This window comes from Coturnix japonica, chromosome 3, assembly GCF_001577835.2.
Source record: "Coturnix japonica isolate 7356 chromosome 3, Coturnix japonica 2.1, whole genome shotgun sequence".
Taxonomy (NCBI): Eukaryota; Metazoa; Chordata; class Aves; order Galliformes; family Phasianidae; genus Coturnix; species Coturnix japonica.
Window position 1 is genome coordinate 41259195 of NC_029518.1, and position 13527 is coordinate 41272721.

General features: G+C 43.4%; 1 protein-coding gene across 2 annotated transcripts in view; it reads left to right on the forward strand.

Annotated features, from left to right (window-relative positions):
- The first annotated feature begins 7673 nt into the window (after positions 1 to 7673).
- STX11 (syntaxin 11) overlaps positions 7674 to 13527 on the forward strand; it is a 19415-nt gene continuing 13561 nt past the window's right edge. Inside the window, exons 1-2 of one of the 2 annotated variants that reach the window (XM_032443713.1) lie at positions 11984 to 12955; positions 13248 to 13365. The gene's annotated coding sequence lies outside the window, so the exon portion shown is untranslated. Of the gene's footprint in view, positions 8038 to 11983; positions 12956 to 13247; positions 13366 to 13527 lie in introns of those variants that run through there. The other variant, XM_015858201.2, reaches the window with a different exon arrangement.

The window sequence follows — 13527 nt, forward strand, 5'->3', positions numbered from 1 at the left end:
TGTGTGTATATCACTGTTCAGTATCAGTGGCATAGAAATCATAAAGCCAAACATTTTCTTGCAGATAAAGGTATTTATTTCTGCTGCTTTGAGGAAGGAGAAAAAGTTGACCTTCCAACTCTGCTTGAGAAATTAGAAAGCACTCTGCATTGAGAGGTTGTCCAGTGCTCTGTCAACCAAAGAAACAGAAACATGTAACTGTGCCTTAAGAGAAAGCAGACCATACATCTAGAGAAAAAAATAGTGTTAAGGACAATCATCTACTTTACGGATGTCACTGTTTCCTTTATAAAACATATTAGGATGTGTAATAGTCTTTCATCTGGGATCTTTATTGTGTCCTACAAGCACTAACTCTTGATAGCTGTGCTAAGAAAGAAAACTAGAACAATGAACAGGCTAAAAGCTGACATAAGCCACAGTGACACTGCCTGCCAGGTGTGCCATGGCAGCAGGGCAGGGCTATTGCAGGCCTGCAAGTGCTCAGCATCCCACTGCAGCCCGCTGCTTCTGGCACATCTTCCCCTGACTCGGTACACTACATCTTGGTGAGACTCATTTCTGACTGCGGTGGTTCACTTGGGGTAAGTTATTAGCCTTTTGGAAAATTTCATTTTCAGTTAAGTTTCTGTTCCCTCCCACGTTCTTGAGCAGAGTCTGCTGAGCCCACACTCATGCTGACACATTTCTCACCCTGCTTACACTGCAAGCTGAGCTCTGAGCTCCACATGTTGACTTGCATGGAGAGTCCCAGGTTCAACGCCACTGAGTTCTATCACCTTTATAGCAAATCTGATAACTGTTGCTGTCTTACTCAAATAAAAAGAGAACTCTGTTGGGGTGGGCCGAGGAGTGGGGTGCCTCTGAGTATGCTTTCAAAGTGCTTCTACCAATGTGCTCCACATAAACAACACCTTGCATGTGCAGCCTCTTTGCAGAGGACCATCTAAAGACAAAAGTTGCCTCGTTCAACCAATTTCTCAATTTCTTCCTGAAAATTGGTTAACAGCTTGTGAAAGAAACAAACATGAGGCTTAGAAAGGCCTTGGTAGCAGCTCTTTTCTAAGGAATGAAGACACTCTCATATAAAACATTCATGATGCATAGGTGGAAGTAAGGGTCATGGATTGCTACCCCACCTCTGGGTGCAAGCCCATCCTTCTCAAGGTTTGGGGCACCCTGGATCAGCCCCCAGGAAGGTGGGACAGTCACAAGTCTGGTCGTGATTTGCCATGTGCAAGTACCTGAATTCCAGGTGATAGTTTGGGCTTGTCTCTAGGATCTGGAAGGCATTTCACCAAAAATATATGTTAGAATTGCCAAAGCCAGCTGCCAGAGCATTTGAATAATTAATTTCAGTTTGCTTTCTGGTTCTTTTCTTAGGGGCTTTCACTAGAGGACATGCACAATCTCTTCACTCAGCTGGACACAATGGCTGTATTTTTATTTTCCTTTATACCAGTATAAGTGTAGGCAACATTCTATCCTCCATCCTGCATTTCCTGTATTAATATAAGAAATTATTTAAAAGAGAGGAGTGGAAAGATGGCTGTATGGAGGCATCAGCCTGATGAGAAGAATACTTCTACAGGAAAGAAGGCAAAGATGTGAAAAGACATGTAATCTTTTTGTGGAGAAGTCTAGCACTCGGGGGGATTTGGATGCAACTTCCAGTTAGATTAAGGCTTCCTGTACTCCTGCAGGCATTCTGACGCTTTCTGTGATTTCTTTCCCATCTATAATATATGGGTAACCATATACATAGAAGTATTTTTAAAGTAATTGCTTGCAAATTGCTTTAGAGAGCCTGAAGTGGAACATGGTTAAAAAATGCAATGTGATATTTGTTATCACATTAATTGAAAATCTAGTTTAGTCCATCAGCTTAATTTGTCACCAATGTCACATGTATGGCAAGGCTTCTAAGATTATTTAGCAATCACCTTGCAAGTGAAAGTGTTACATTCAAGAACTGGCATGTCTATCTCCTTTCATCTTCAGCGAATAAGGATCTGAAAATTCCCACGTAGTACAGGTTTGAAGGCTGATGGGCATATTACTCTGTGTGTCAGATAAACTGGAGAGCACTTGTTTGCACCTGTTCAATCTATCTTTATGACTTGTAATGTATGGTAAACACTTGTTAAGCTTTTAAGCTGCCTGTTAATATTCTTTGACCAAGACACGGACAGCTCAGCTCATGGATACACCTCAGCCATTCTGCAACATATGCAGCTAGGCCACCATTTTATGTCTTGTCCTGATAGAGTATAGGTTGTTCCACCCAGACACCTGAATGACGACAGAGTAGCCTTCAAAGAAAGCTATGAACTGTTAAACTGCAGGTGTGTATGATCAGAATGACAGACCTCTGGAAAATAAGCTCAATAGATTGGTAACTGAGATCAAAATGAAATGTATATGCGTTGCAGTGTGAATGCTAAGGACCAGCAGGCCTTGCTGTACCAGCTCACTAGCCTGCCCGAGCCAACATTCACGCAGTAACAGCTACTATTTTGAAGGAAATGTAGGGAATTTGTCTTCTCTGTGCATCTTATGGCTCTCCATATCTGCTGCTAGAGGATTTAAAGCAGGGGGCTGCACAGCACCAATTGGGCAGGTGGCCTGGATGCCTGGAGAAATGAAAAGGGAGAAAAAGCCTCTGTAAAGAAGGATTATCTTCCATGTAATTAATTTAACTGTCAGTATACCTGCAGATATGGCAAGATTTCAAATATCACTTGGAAAATTTTCTTGTCATATAAAAGAAACATTTGTCATCACAAATTGATGTGTCTATCTCCCGTCATCTTTACATAGTGCGCATATAAAATTTGATATGCAGGTATTTGGTGTGTTATTTGGAATAGAAATGAAGAATAGATTTGCTTTTCTGCATGCGCACAGAGTACTGACTATTGGTGAACTTCAAATAAACTTGCTGTTGGATATTTCAGGAGATTAATTGTGTTTATCTGATGCTGAATGCTTTTGTTAAGTTATACTTCATTGTAGGTCCACACCAAATTAGTATTACAGCAGTTGTAGATGATGTACAGTTAATACTAAACGTGAACAGTATTGTCAATTATTGTTTATGGAGGATCTTCTCTTGCTTTCTTTCACTTACTGTGATGTAAAAGATTTATTCTCTGAGATGGAAAACCTATTTAACATCCTTCTTATCAATACACGTCTAGCACTGCTGTTATTATATATCAGCTTTGCCATAAAACCAATGGTCATGTGTATATTATATATATACTTCTTCTGTTAGAAATGTGTCTGTTGACCTCAGCCAAGGAGGAGAGTTTATTTTATTAGGCATTATACAAGTGTGTATTAGATTATATATCTTCTCAGAGCTAATTTTCTTTCAGTAAAAAAGTCCCACAGCCAGGATAGGTTGCTCACTGAAGGTGAAAGTGCAAATAAGGGATAAGAAAGGAATATGTATGCACAGCACAGTCATCTTCTGCTGCGGCAGCACACAACCTATAAAGGGATGCTACTTGTAAGGCACATATATAAGTATATAACATGCTTTCCAGATCATATACTTTTCTAGACTGACAGAATAGAGTAGGGGCTCTGTGCTCTGGTTTTGATTCATCTGTTGGGACTTCTCCACACATTTGCTCACTCAGCTGTGAACTGAGCCAACAAAAAGGCCAGTGTCCAATGTTTTCAAAGATCTGGGAGTTAAAGGATATATATAACAATGCCAATGTCCAGATCTATCCTGATGCGGAAGTGCACAGTCAATTAACTGGAAACTAATAGTTGCTTTCTAAGAATCTGTAACCATATGCTTTGGCTGCTGCAGAACCTCTCATACTTGCCATGCTTCCTGAGTTCAGAGCCAGGTGAGAGGCCAGCAGGAGCTGGCAGCCGCACACGACTCCAGCAGATTTGGTCAGGTTTCATCTTTCTGTAAGCTAACACCAAGGCAGATACATCTATCAAAAAAGAGACATTCACAAAAACAAACAAACAAACAATTAATTAATAAAAGCTATCATTAAGCTGCCCTTTTGCCATACCCACCTCTCTGTACAGATGCTGCATCTATAAACGGAGATATTCCTTGATTGGAGTAAGTGAATCTACAGGCTCCAGTGGCATTTGTATAAGTATTTATAGCAGTTTGGTGCCCACAGTATCTATTGTCTTTGCATTTCTTAACTGTAAGACTTGAAGACTGGTAACAACAGCATCCTGGAAACCTGAAATACTTGCAACAGTCTACAGACAGGTTTGAAAGATAAAATACATGCCTTCACTTTCCTCAGATGGGTTTTGAAGGTTCTCTGACAAATACCTCTCTACCTTGATACACATCATTAATTTTTAACTTTTCCCAGCTAAAACACTCTCCTGTTAAGTATAACCGTAAAAATGACTTTGTTTCATTCCATGGAAATCTGTCATGCTATTGCTCTGTCACATATAACTTGTCTATTGACTCTCCACTGGGTGACACCTCTAGATAGCAACTTGTGCTATGAAATGTATTGCCCTTGGGCTGTGTATTCCAAGCTAGAGTGGATCCCAAATGATTCTTTCTTTGCCTTTAGCTTGCTGAAAAGCATTCTTTCATCTTAGATGTGTCAAACATCACTACCATGCTAATCTTGGATAAGTCTACTGCAGAGCATTTAGATCTAGCCACAAAGCCATTTGTGCAGCATACTTTCAGAGCCTGCATGGGTATCTTGCTTGTTGAAAAGCACTGGCAGCATGGGTTAGGTGATCCAGGCCGTGTAAAACCAAGCAGTTCTAGCACAGAGATGTTCTATTTCATTGAAACTTGTTGGTTATAAGAAAGCAGCCTGTTTTCTCTGACTAATTATTTGAAAAGGATGCTGTACACAAACTGGATGAGTTCTCATTTTCTGATGGCTCTCTTTGTGAGTAATAGAACAGTGTCCAGTTCTGGGCTCCCCAGTACAAAAAAGATAGGGATCTTTTGGAAAGAGTCCAGCGGAGGGCCACAAAGATGGTGAAGGGCCTGGAGCATCTCCCTTGTGAAGAAAGGCTAAGTGAACTGGGACTGTTTAGCCTTGAGAAAAGAAGACTGAGAGGGGACCTGATCCAGATCTACAAAGATCTGAGATGTGTTGGGCAAAGTGGCGAGGCCAGACTCCTTTCAGCAGTGTGTGGAGACAGGACAAGGGGAAATGGGCAGAAACTGGAGCATAGGAAGTTCCACATGAATGTGCACAAGAACTTCTTTACGGTGAGGGTGATGGAGCACTGGAACAGGCTGCCCAGGGGGGTGGTGGAGTCTCCTTCTCTGGAGATATTCAAGACCCAACTGGATGCCTACCTGTGTGATGTGGTGTAGGGAGCCTGCTTTGGCAGGGGGGTTGGACTCGATGATCTCTGGAGGTCCCTTCCAACCCCTACAATTCTGTGATTCTGTGAGTGTCTGCTTAGCCTAAGCCACACTCTTACCATCCTTCCCATCCAAGCTTTTCAGTCAGTCATGTCTCAAAGACTTCCCATCCTCTGCTCTGCCAGGTAACAGAGTGCTCCCTCTGTTGCTGTACCTGCTGTTAATCGAAGGGTGTGTAAGCATAAAGATACCTCACTCCCCAGTAATAACAGGTGTCAGAACATGCTTTATAGAACGCAGAAGCAGGGCTAGGAAATACTTTTTGTTAGGTCAACGGCTGTGATAGGATTCTTGCCATGTTGAGTATGTAGAACTACATCCTTGTGTTCAAAAGCCATGACAGCAACATAGACAGCCAATAGTTTACCTGAAAACAAACCAAGCCTTCAGCTCATGGAAATCAGTTTTGCTCCATTGGTTTCAGTTAACTATTTTTTTATGTCCACCACAAAAAATACTTTAAGTGTGCTCATTTATCAATTAGTATCTTGGTAATTAAGATGCCATCACCTATGGAGTCAACACAAGAGTAGGGCTATTCCCCTTATCTCTGATCTGGCATTTAATATAATCTTAACTAGATTTGCAGCTCCTTAAGCACTTGTGTATGCATAATGAACCGTCAGATCAATGCATGAGAGCCAAGCTGTGGTTCACAAGGAATTCAGGGGTGTTAAGCTGAGAGCTGGCTCTACATGCCTTCCTGGCATAACGGGAGAAGAATGTTAACTGCTTTCCTAAAGGACAGAAAGAAATAACCCTGTCATGGGGCGTCCTCCACCTCTGAGCACGCCTCTGTCTGCACAGCTTTCAGCAGCCCCTCCTTTTCTATCGTCCTTCTTTATTCCCAGTCAAGGAGAGAAAAGAGGAGCTAAAAGGAAAAGAGCTGCAGGGCTCAATGCTGCTCTTTGCTATCCCTTGCAAATCCAAACAACACCATGATCTTCAGCAAAGAATTAAGCTGGATTTAGCTAGCTGGCGAGAGCCTTGACTTCTGAATTCTTGTGAGCAGCCCATTCCTCATGCAAGTGAGCAGGATCTTGTTGCATCACTGACGTTTAGTGAAGAAGCTGTTCTGTGAAGGCCCCTGCTTTTGCCAGAGGCTGCAAGGTCTCTGAAAGGCATTGCTCGAGGTGGGAGTGTTGCAGCTGGAGACTCCCCAGTGAAGGCATATAATGAGAGGATTTCCTAGCATCAGCCTCAGCCTTCCTGCACTAATCTTGGAAACTCTTAACTCATGGGTATCACTACAGCAGTAAGATCTGCCTTTAGCAATGTGAACAGAGTATTTCCTTTCACACAACTTTCACAGAATGTCTCTCATCTAATGAGAGATGGTATAAAGTGGGAAAAAAAAACACCCTACTTTGTTACTTTTGTAGCTTTGCAAATAATGCTTCTCAGGACTTGAATAAGTTGACAGGGCTGAAAACACTCAGTCTCACTTATGGGTAAATCACTTTGTCTAATCACTTTCATTATTTCAAAACTGACAGAAATGAGCATAACAAGTGCTCATAATAATAACATTCCTAAGAAATGAGCATTAAAAGTTTCCCATCTCATGACACAGACAATCTTTACATATGGCATACCTGGTTCATTTGCCATTGCTGTTCTGTCATGGCCTTAAATTGCACCATGGGAGGTTCAGGTTGGATGTAAGGAACAATTTCTTCTTAGAAAGAGTAGTGAGGCAGCTGCCCAGGAAGGTGGTGGAGTCACTGTTCATGGAGGTGTTGAAGTACCGTGTGGATGTGGCACTGACGGATATGATCAGTGGTATGGATGGGCTGACAGCTGAGCTGATGATCTTAAGGGTCTTTTCCAGCCTTAATGATTCTGTGATTCTAAACATTCTTTACCCACACAGTTACAGTAACATGAAGCTTCATTTTCAGCTCCGCCTGTATGAATTAACACCACCCCAGAGGCCAAAGACTCCGCACAGAAAGAAGCAAGGAGTGCACTATGGGGTGTTTTGCCTTTTCCCTCAGGCAGACACAGCTACTCTGTCAGACACAATTTAAACTGGTTATTAACCATAAAACCTCAAGTATTTACCTGCTGCTGAGGTGTTTTTGCTGAAATAACAGCAGCATAGGAAACAAGAGAGATGGGAAGCCCTGCATGCCTTTGCAACAGACAAAATACATGGTAGGAGTGCGCAGATGCAGTGTGAAAGAGGTTTGGGGGCATCAAGGGAACTGAGAACGGCTTTGGAAAGCATAGATGATCTTCCAGCCATTATTTGCTATCATCATCAAGTCAACACCCAAGAATGGGCTCAGTGCAGCCCTCTAAGCGCAGCCCATCTCCTTTCACACGCTGAATGGAAGCGGGACTTTGAGCTGTGTAGTAGCCAGTCCAGCCCGGTATTTCCACGCCCACATCCGAAGACAACAAGAAGCGGCTGCCGGTGCCCACGGTGCTGACTGCCAAGCAGAGCCGCCCCGCGTTCGCCCACACTTCCCGTACAAATCCGCCCCCCGATGGGCGGGGCGGGCGCTGCCATGCAAATCAATGGGCGGTGAGTCGAGACACGGGGCGGGGTGTTCCAATAGGACCGGTACTGGCCTCGACGGCGCGGACTGAACGACAGTGAGTGCGGCTCGAAGGGAAGCACGTTTGGGCTGGAGGTGAGTGCTGCGCGGGGTGGGACGGTGCTTTCCGCGCTGGGTTCTCGGTGTTGCCGTCGGTGTCTCGCTCAGCATCGGGCCCGTGGGGTGTGAGGAGCGCTCTGCAGTTTGGCTTTGCCTGGGAGTAAAGGAAACGGCCCCGTGCGAGTCGAGAGTGAAGTGTGAGCTCGGCAGCAGAGAGCGGGTTGGAGACCGGAGGTGTTTGGTTCCATCTGTGGTTGTGGTTGCCTGTAAGGGGTAGAGGACATCGCTGAAACGAGAGCGTTCTCTAAACGTACCTCCTGGTCTTGTCTCAGCGCTGCAGCCTGCTTCGCCCGTGCTCCTGCCTCGTGGTGCTGCCGTGCGGGCTGAAGGTGCTTGGCTTCATAGCGAGAGGTAACAGCTTGTGCTATTCCCCTTTTCCTTGGGCATCCCTGTGGCCAGGTCTGTGAGCAAGGCAGGAGCTAGTGCTCTTTGATGGCTTCCTATTAAACTGACATTAGTCTCTTGTCCTGCTGAGGAGCGTTAGTGATGTGTGTGTCTGAGATAGCAGTACTGGGGAAGGAAATGACTGGGAGAGTATCGCTGGCCTGCAGCACTCAGTGGTGCTTCTTGTTGCTTCTTGTTTCTCTGCTTCAGGTGGTGTTTTTGGAACCTTTTGTTTTGTTTTAAGCTGTTAGGGATCCAAATGGAAATGCGTGGCTTGTTAAGACGAGAATGCAATTTGGAGGACGCTGCCTTCCTGTTCTTGTTGTTTAAGCTTTTTTCTATGGGAGTGGTGAGACTACTAGAGGAGCACAACTTTAGTCAGAAGGAAAGGCAAAAGTTTTAACAGCCCGAAGGAAAACAGGGTGAAGCCTGTTGGTGACCTCTGAGGAAGAGGGCTCCATGGTGTTCCTGTGGAGAACTGATCCTATTTTATCCCATCACAGCTTGTTCAGTGTAACTCGCATATAAGTCAGATAGATGACACTGGAAATAAATAACCATTTCTTTTTATGAACTCCTTCTGTGCATTAGAGTGTGGTGTCTTTATACCCCATCCTTTGAGGTACTGAAGGCCCCACTGCCTGGTAGGTGGCAGCCCTACCTATGGCTGGGGATTGGAACTTGAATGGGCTTTAGTGTTCCTTCCAACCCAAACCATTCTGTGATTTCTCCCTGATCTTGTGTGAAGAACAAGCTTATGTCCCTCTCCTCTTTCTTCAGTCTCCTGCTTTCTAAACCCTTTGGAGACTGGTGAGTATCCTCTGGCTTTCCTAGCTTGGTAATGGGTGCTGGATGCAATATTCCAACCAAGGCCTTACTGATACCAAGCAGGGTACAACTGGTGCTTCCCATGCTACTGCTTATATAAGTAATGTGTGAGTTTTTGTTTTCTTTTTAACTTTAAATTAATTTAACCTGATAAATTTACCTCAGCCCCAGGTGCCGGCTCTTCACATTGATGCAGCCTTGCAGAGAAGCCATTCTGGGGGCACAGCTCCAGGCCTGCCCCTGACCATGCCCATGCTCTGTGGCCATGCTACACTGCTGGCAGGGAGGCTTCTGGGGAGCCAGCAGTGTGTGGTTCAGCTTCTGCTTTTTTGCTCTGCTGTTTTGATAGCTTCTGCTGATTGTGTCACCATCCTGCTATCTCATCTAGCCTTCTGCACACAGCGCTCAGTGCATCTCATTTAGGCCTTGTTTCTGTACTTAATCATGGTCTCACGGGACCTGACTTTGTGAGGCTGATCATGTGTGCAGCTTCTTCTCTATCTGCTGGGCAGTAGACAGGGAAGTCTTAACTGATATGGTGTAAGATTATTATTGATTAACTTGTATCAACAAAAGCTAGGGAGAGATTTCCTGAGTACTGGTGGCACTGTACCCCCAATTACATCTGTACCAGTGTCCCTGGTACTTTGAAGAGGCCTGAGAACACCCATAGGTGCTGTGTGGTGACTGCTGTACTGCTGGTCAGCATGTCCTGGGGCTGGGACTTTGCCTGCATGTGTGTGTGATGGTTGTTTCCTGGCTGAACATCTTTGGTTCTGTTAGAGGTGTGTAGGTTTTGCAGGAGAACCCAGAGCTCAGCCTCCTGTACTGGTCCACGTGAACAAACACCAATAAGACCCCTCATGTTAAAACACAAAGGAATTTTTTTTTCCTATAAGAATGCTTGATATCAGATTGTATAACCATGAGCTCTAAATGTATGTATACTCAAAAAAGAAAAAAAAAAAGCAGTTGTGCTGATTTACAAATGCTTGTAGAACACTGTGCTTCTGACTTATAATCACATGCAACCTCATATTTCCACGCAGATGTTAGGATAATGTCTTAATTGTGCCTAAATACCATCTGGTAGTAGCAATGGTAGTTACGTGCAGCCTGTACCCAGTTGTTCTGCTGGGCAGACCTGTGTCAGGCTTGTTGAGGTGATTCACCAGAGCAGGATCCACCTGCAGCACTCACTGATGGCATCACATCTCCATGTGCCGTGACTCATCACACTTCTCAGCTGCAGTAATTGCCAGAAATGCATGGATGGCCATCTCACTGTTTATGTTTCTGTATGACTATATGCAAAGCTTAGGGAGGTATAATCCATACTCCCTCATCCCCATCCTGTTTTAACTGAAGACTTGAGCTTTCTTTGTCACAGGAAGACGGAACATGCTGCAGTAGTTTGCCTGCAATATACCACATGAGAAGGACTTAAAGGAGAGCAACAGTGGCATTTTTTTCTCTCTGTGATTAAATACATTCTCATGGACATGCAACTGGTTGTAGTAGCACTCCCTTTTCAGAGAGCTGGATGTGTTCACAGCTCATAGGTGTAAGGGTTCCAGCAGTTCTACAGTGTTTCAGAACCTGAAGCTGATAACCATAGTGTTTCTAGAGTACTTGGGGTGGGGGAGGGAACCCTCCCCCTATAACCAGACAAAACCAAAGCTGGTTACAGTTTTATAGTAATGGTATTTGTGAGGAAGATGCTGAAGATCCATCTTATTGTCTGTGCAGGACAGGAGACTTGTCAATGGTGATCCACGGCTCCCCAGCAGAAGCATAGACAGTCCAATAAATAGTAACACCAGGTATACATTCAACAGGCTGTCCTCTCTGATGCCTGGATAAGGTTTAACTACCATGTGAACTGTGTAGTAGCAAGGTAAAACTTCAGGTTTTTATTTTTTTTATTTATTTATTTTGCCAGCTTCTTCATAAATATCTGAAAAATTATGTGCATATTGTGTGTGCAGCAACTTCCTTTGTTGGTGTCTGGAAAACCTGATAACCAGTCTCTGGGAAATACTAAAATAGTTAATTCTGCTGAATATTTCCGGGGAGTAGAAGAAATGTTCTAGGTCCCTGGAATTATATAATGTGCTCTGGTGCCAAAACTGAGTTACTTAGTGCTGAATACTGTAGAGGAAACCTGGGTGAGTCAAAGAAGCTCAAAAGCTATCAGCAGTCAAGCAATTATGCCTCATTACCTTAAGTTAGAGGAAACAACCGATTTGAATGTTAATGTTTTTTCCCCCCATGCCTTTCTAAATAGTCTTTGCGGTATGAAAGAAAGCAAGGGAGACATGGAGATTCAGATAACTGCATAAATAGTCTATGGAGAATGAGTTCTCCCTGTTTCTTTGAATGTAGTAGTTTGTAATAAATAACTTAATGTGATGTAAGCAGAAGTCAGCACTCCATGTAAGATTTGAAGAAAAACCTGCCCTGAGACACCTGCATTTCCATGCACTCTCACTAATGTGACTGGAAGTAGGATGAGATATTCTGCTGTGCACAGGTGTTTGCTACAATACAAAGTACCTGTGTATAATATTCTCTGGATAAATTTTCAACTTTGTGATGGATTTCTCTGTGTGTGTGTGTGTATATATATATATAAATATACACATATATGGCACTATGTCCTAATTGCTAGATTTTTTTGGGTCTTTTTTCAAGCTCTCACAGACAAGGAGTGAGAAAAAGAAGCCATTCTGCCAGTGATGGGGATGATGTAGAGGTCAGGGAATTTGGTCATGAAATATGGTTTGCATTATGCTCTGATTCAATTAGAAGTTAGTTTTTGTTTTGTTTTGTATAGAGGAAATCCTCTTGCAAACATGTTGTCTGAGTTACTATTATCTAACCTATTGCCGGAGAACAGATACCAGAGAAAATGATTGAATCTGCTCCAAAACAGAAATGTAATTATTAAGTCTGACACTCTTAACTCTGAAAAGAAAGTCTTTGGTTGTATTTACTATAAATTACTCAGTTTTGTGTAGCAGTGGCACATTATTTGACTCACAATTGAGTATATTATATGCCAGCAGTCCGTATGAGTTTCTGTTTATACTGTATGGTCCACAGAAAGTATGGAAGGTTGCTGGAATGTGCTGATGTGCAGCTGGACAATGAGTAATTCTGCCTTTAAGTAATTCTGCCTAGGAGCAGATTGTTTCCCAGTTGTTCACCTCTTGTTTCTTGGGTCATGTCTGTGGTGCATCATGCAAGCAATAGCATGTGGCATTCAGGGGTAGGATACTAGGCCAGTTGAGCTATGGGCACTCATACTGAAGCACGTAGTGACTTTTACCTTCCAAAGGAGTGAAGAACCATTTCTGCAGGCAGAAATGGTTTTAAATGGCTTGTTTTGAAGTATCTGTTCCTCAAATAGGCCACTTCAACTGGAGTAAGACTGTCATCTTGTAAGGCCTTACCCAAGGTTGAAACAATTACTGACTCGACTTTTGTTAACCTACAAGCTGCTTTTAGCTAGCAGGTGCCTTCTGGGAATGATGCAAAAAGAAAAAATACTCTCTGGCTTCCTTCCCAGCTGCTTGTGATGCAAATGTGGATGCTGTGCTGAACCTGCTGGTTTATTTCACTGCTTGTCACCAAACCCAGTGATGTGGATATACAGATGTTAACGCTGAGACGAATAAAGGTGTGCAACTTGTTTGCTTTTGTACATTACTTTCTAGCCTTTCTTATTTCTACTTAGAAGCAAAACATTAGCACAGCAGTGAAGATACATACTAGTAGTTCTGCTGTACATAACTTGCTCTTAACAGCCAACACTTGTTACTACAAATAGCTTACTTTATCAGGCACTTTATGTTACCAGTAATTCAGGATTTCTGGTCTGAACATGGGACTTTTGGGAAGCAGTTTTGTGCAGCTAGAGGTGATTTCCTTTTCTGTCTGAAATCTCACGTCATGCACTCTTATTGCAACAGAATAACTTGCAAATTTCTTACGCATCATGGGAAAGTTAGTCATAGTGATTAACACCAAGAAGCAGCGTGCTAACATGAAGAGGTGAATGCTAAGCATATCCCCTACTGACTGTGCTTGGTGAGTATTTGGCTTCAAAGCAGTGACCTTTATAGTTGTCACGGTTTGAACTAAAAATCCACCTGCGTCCGTGACAGGGGGCCGTAGGCCCCCGAGGGGCCCCAGGCCGAAAGGAAAAAGTTAATTAGGAAAAGAAAACAACGGCAACGATCTAAGGAGGCA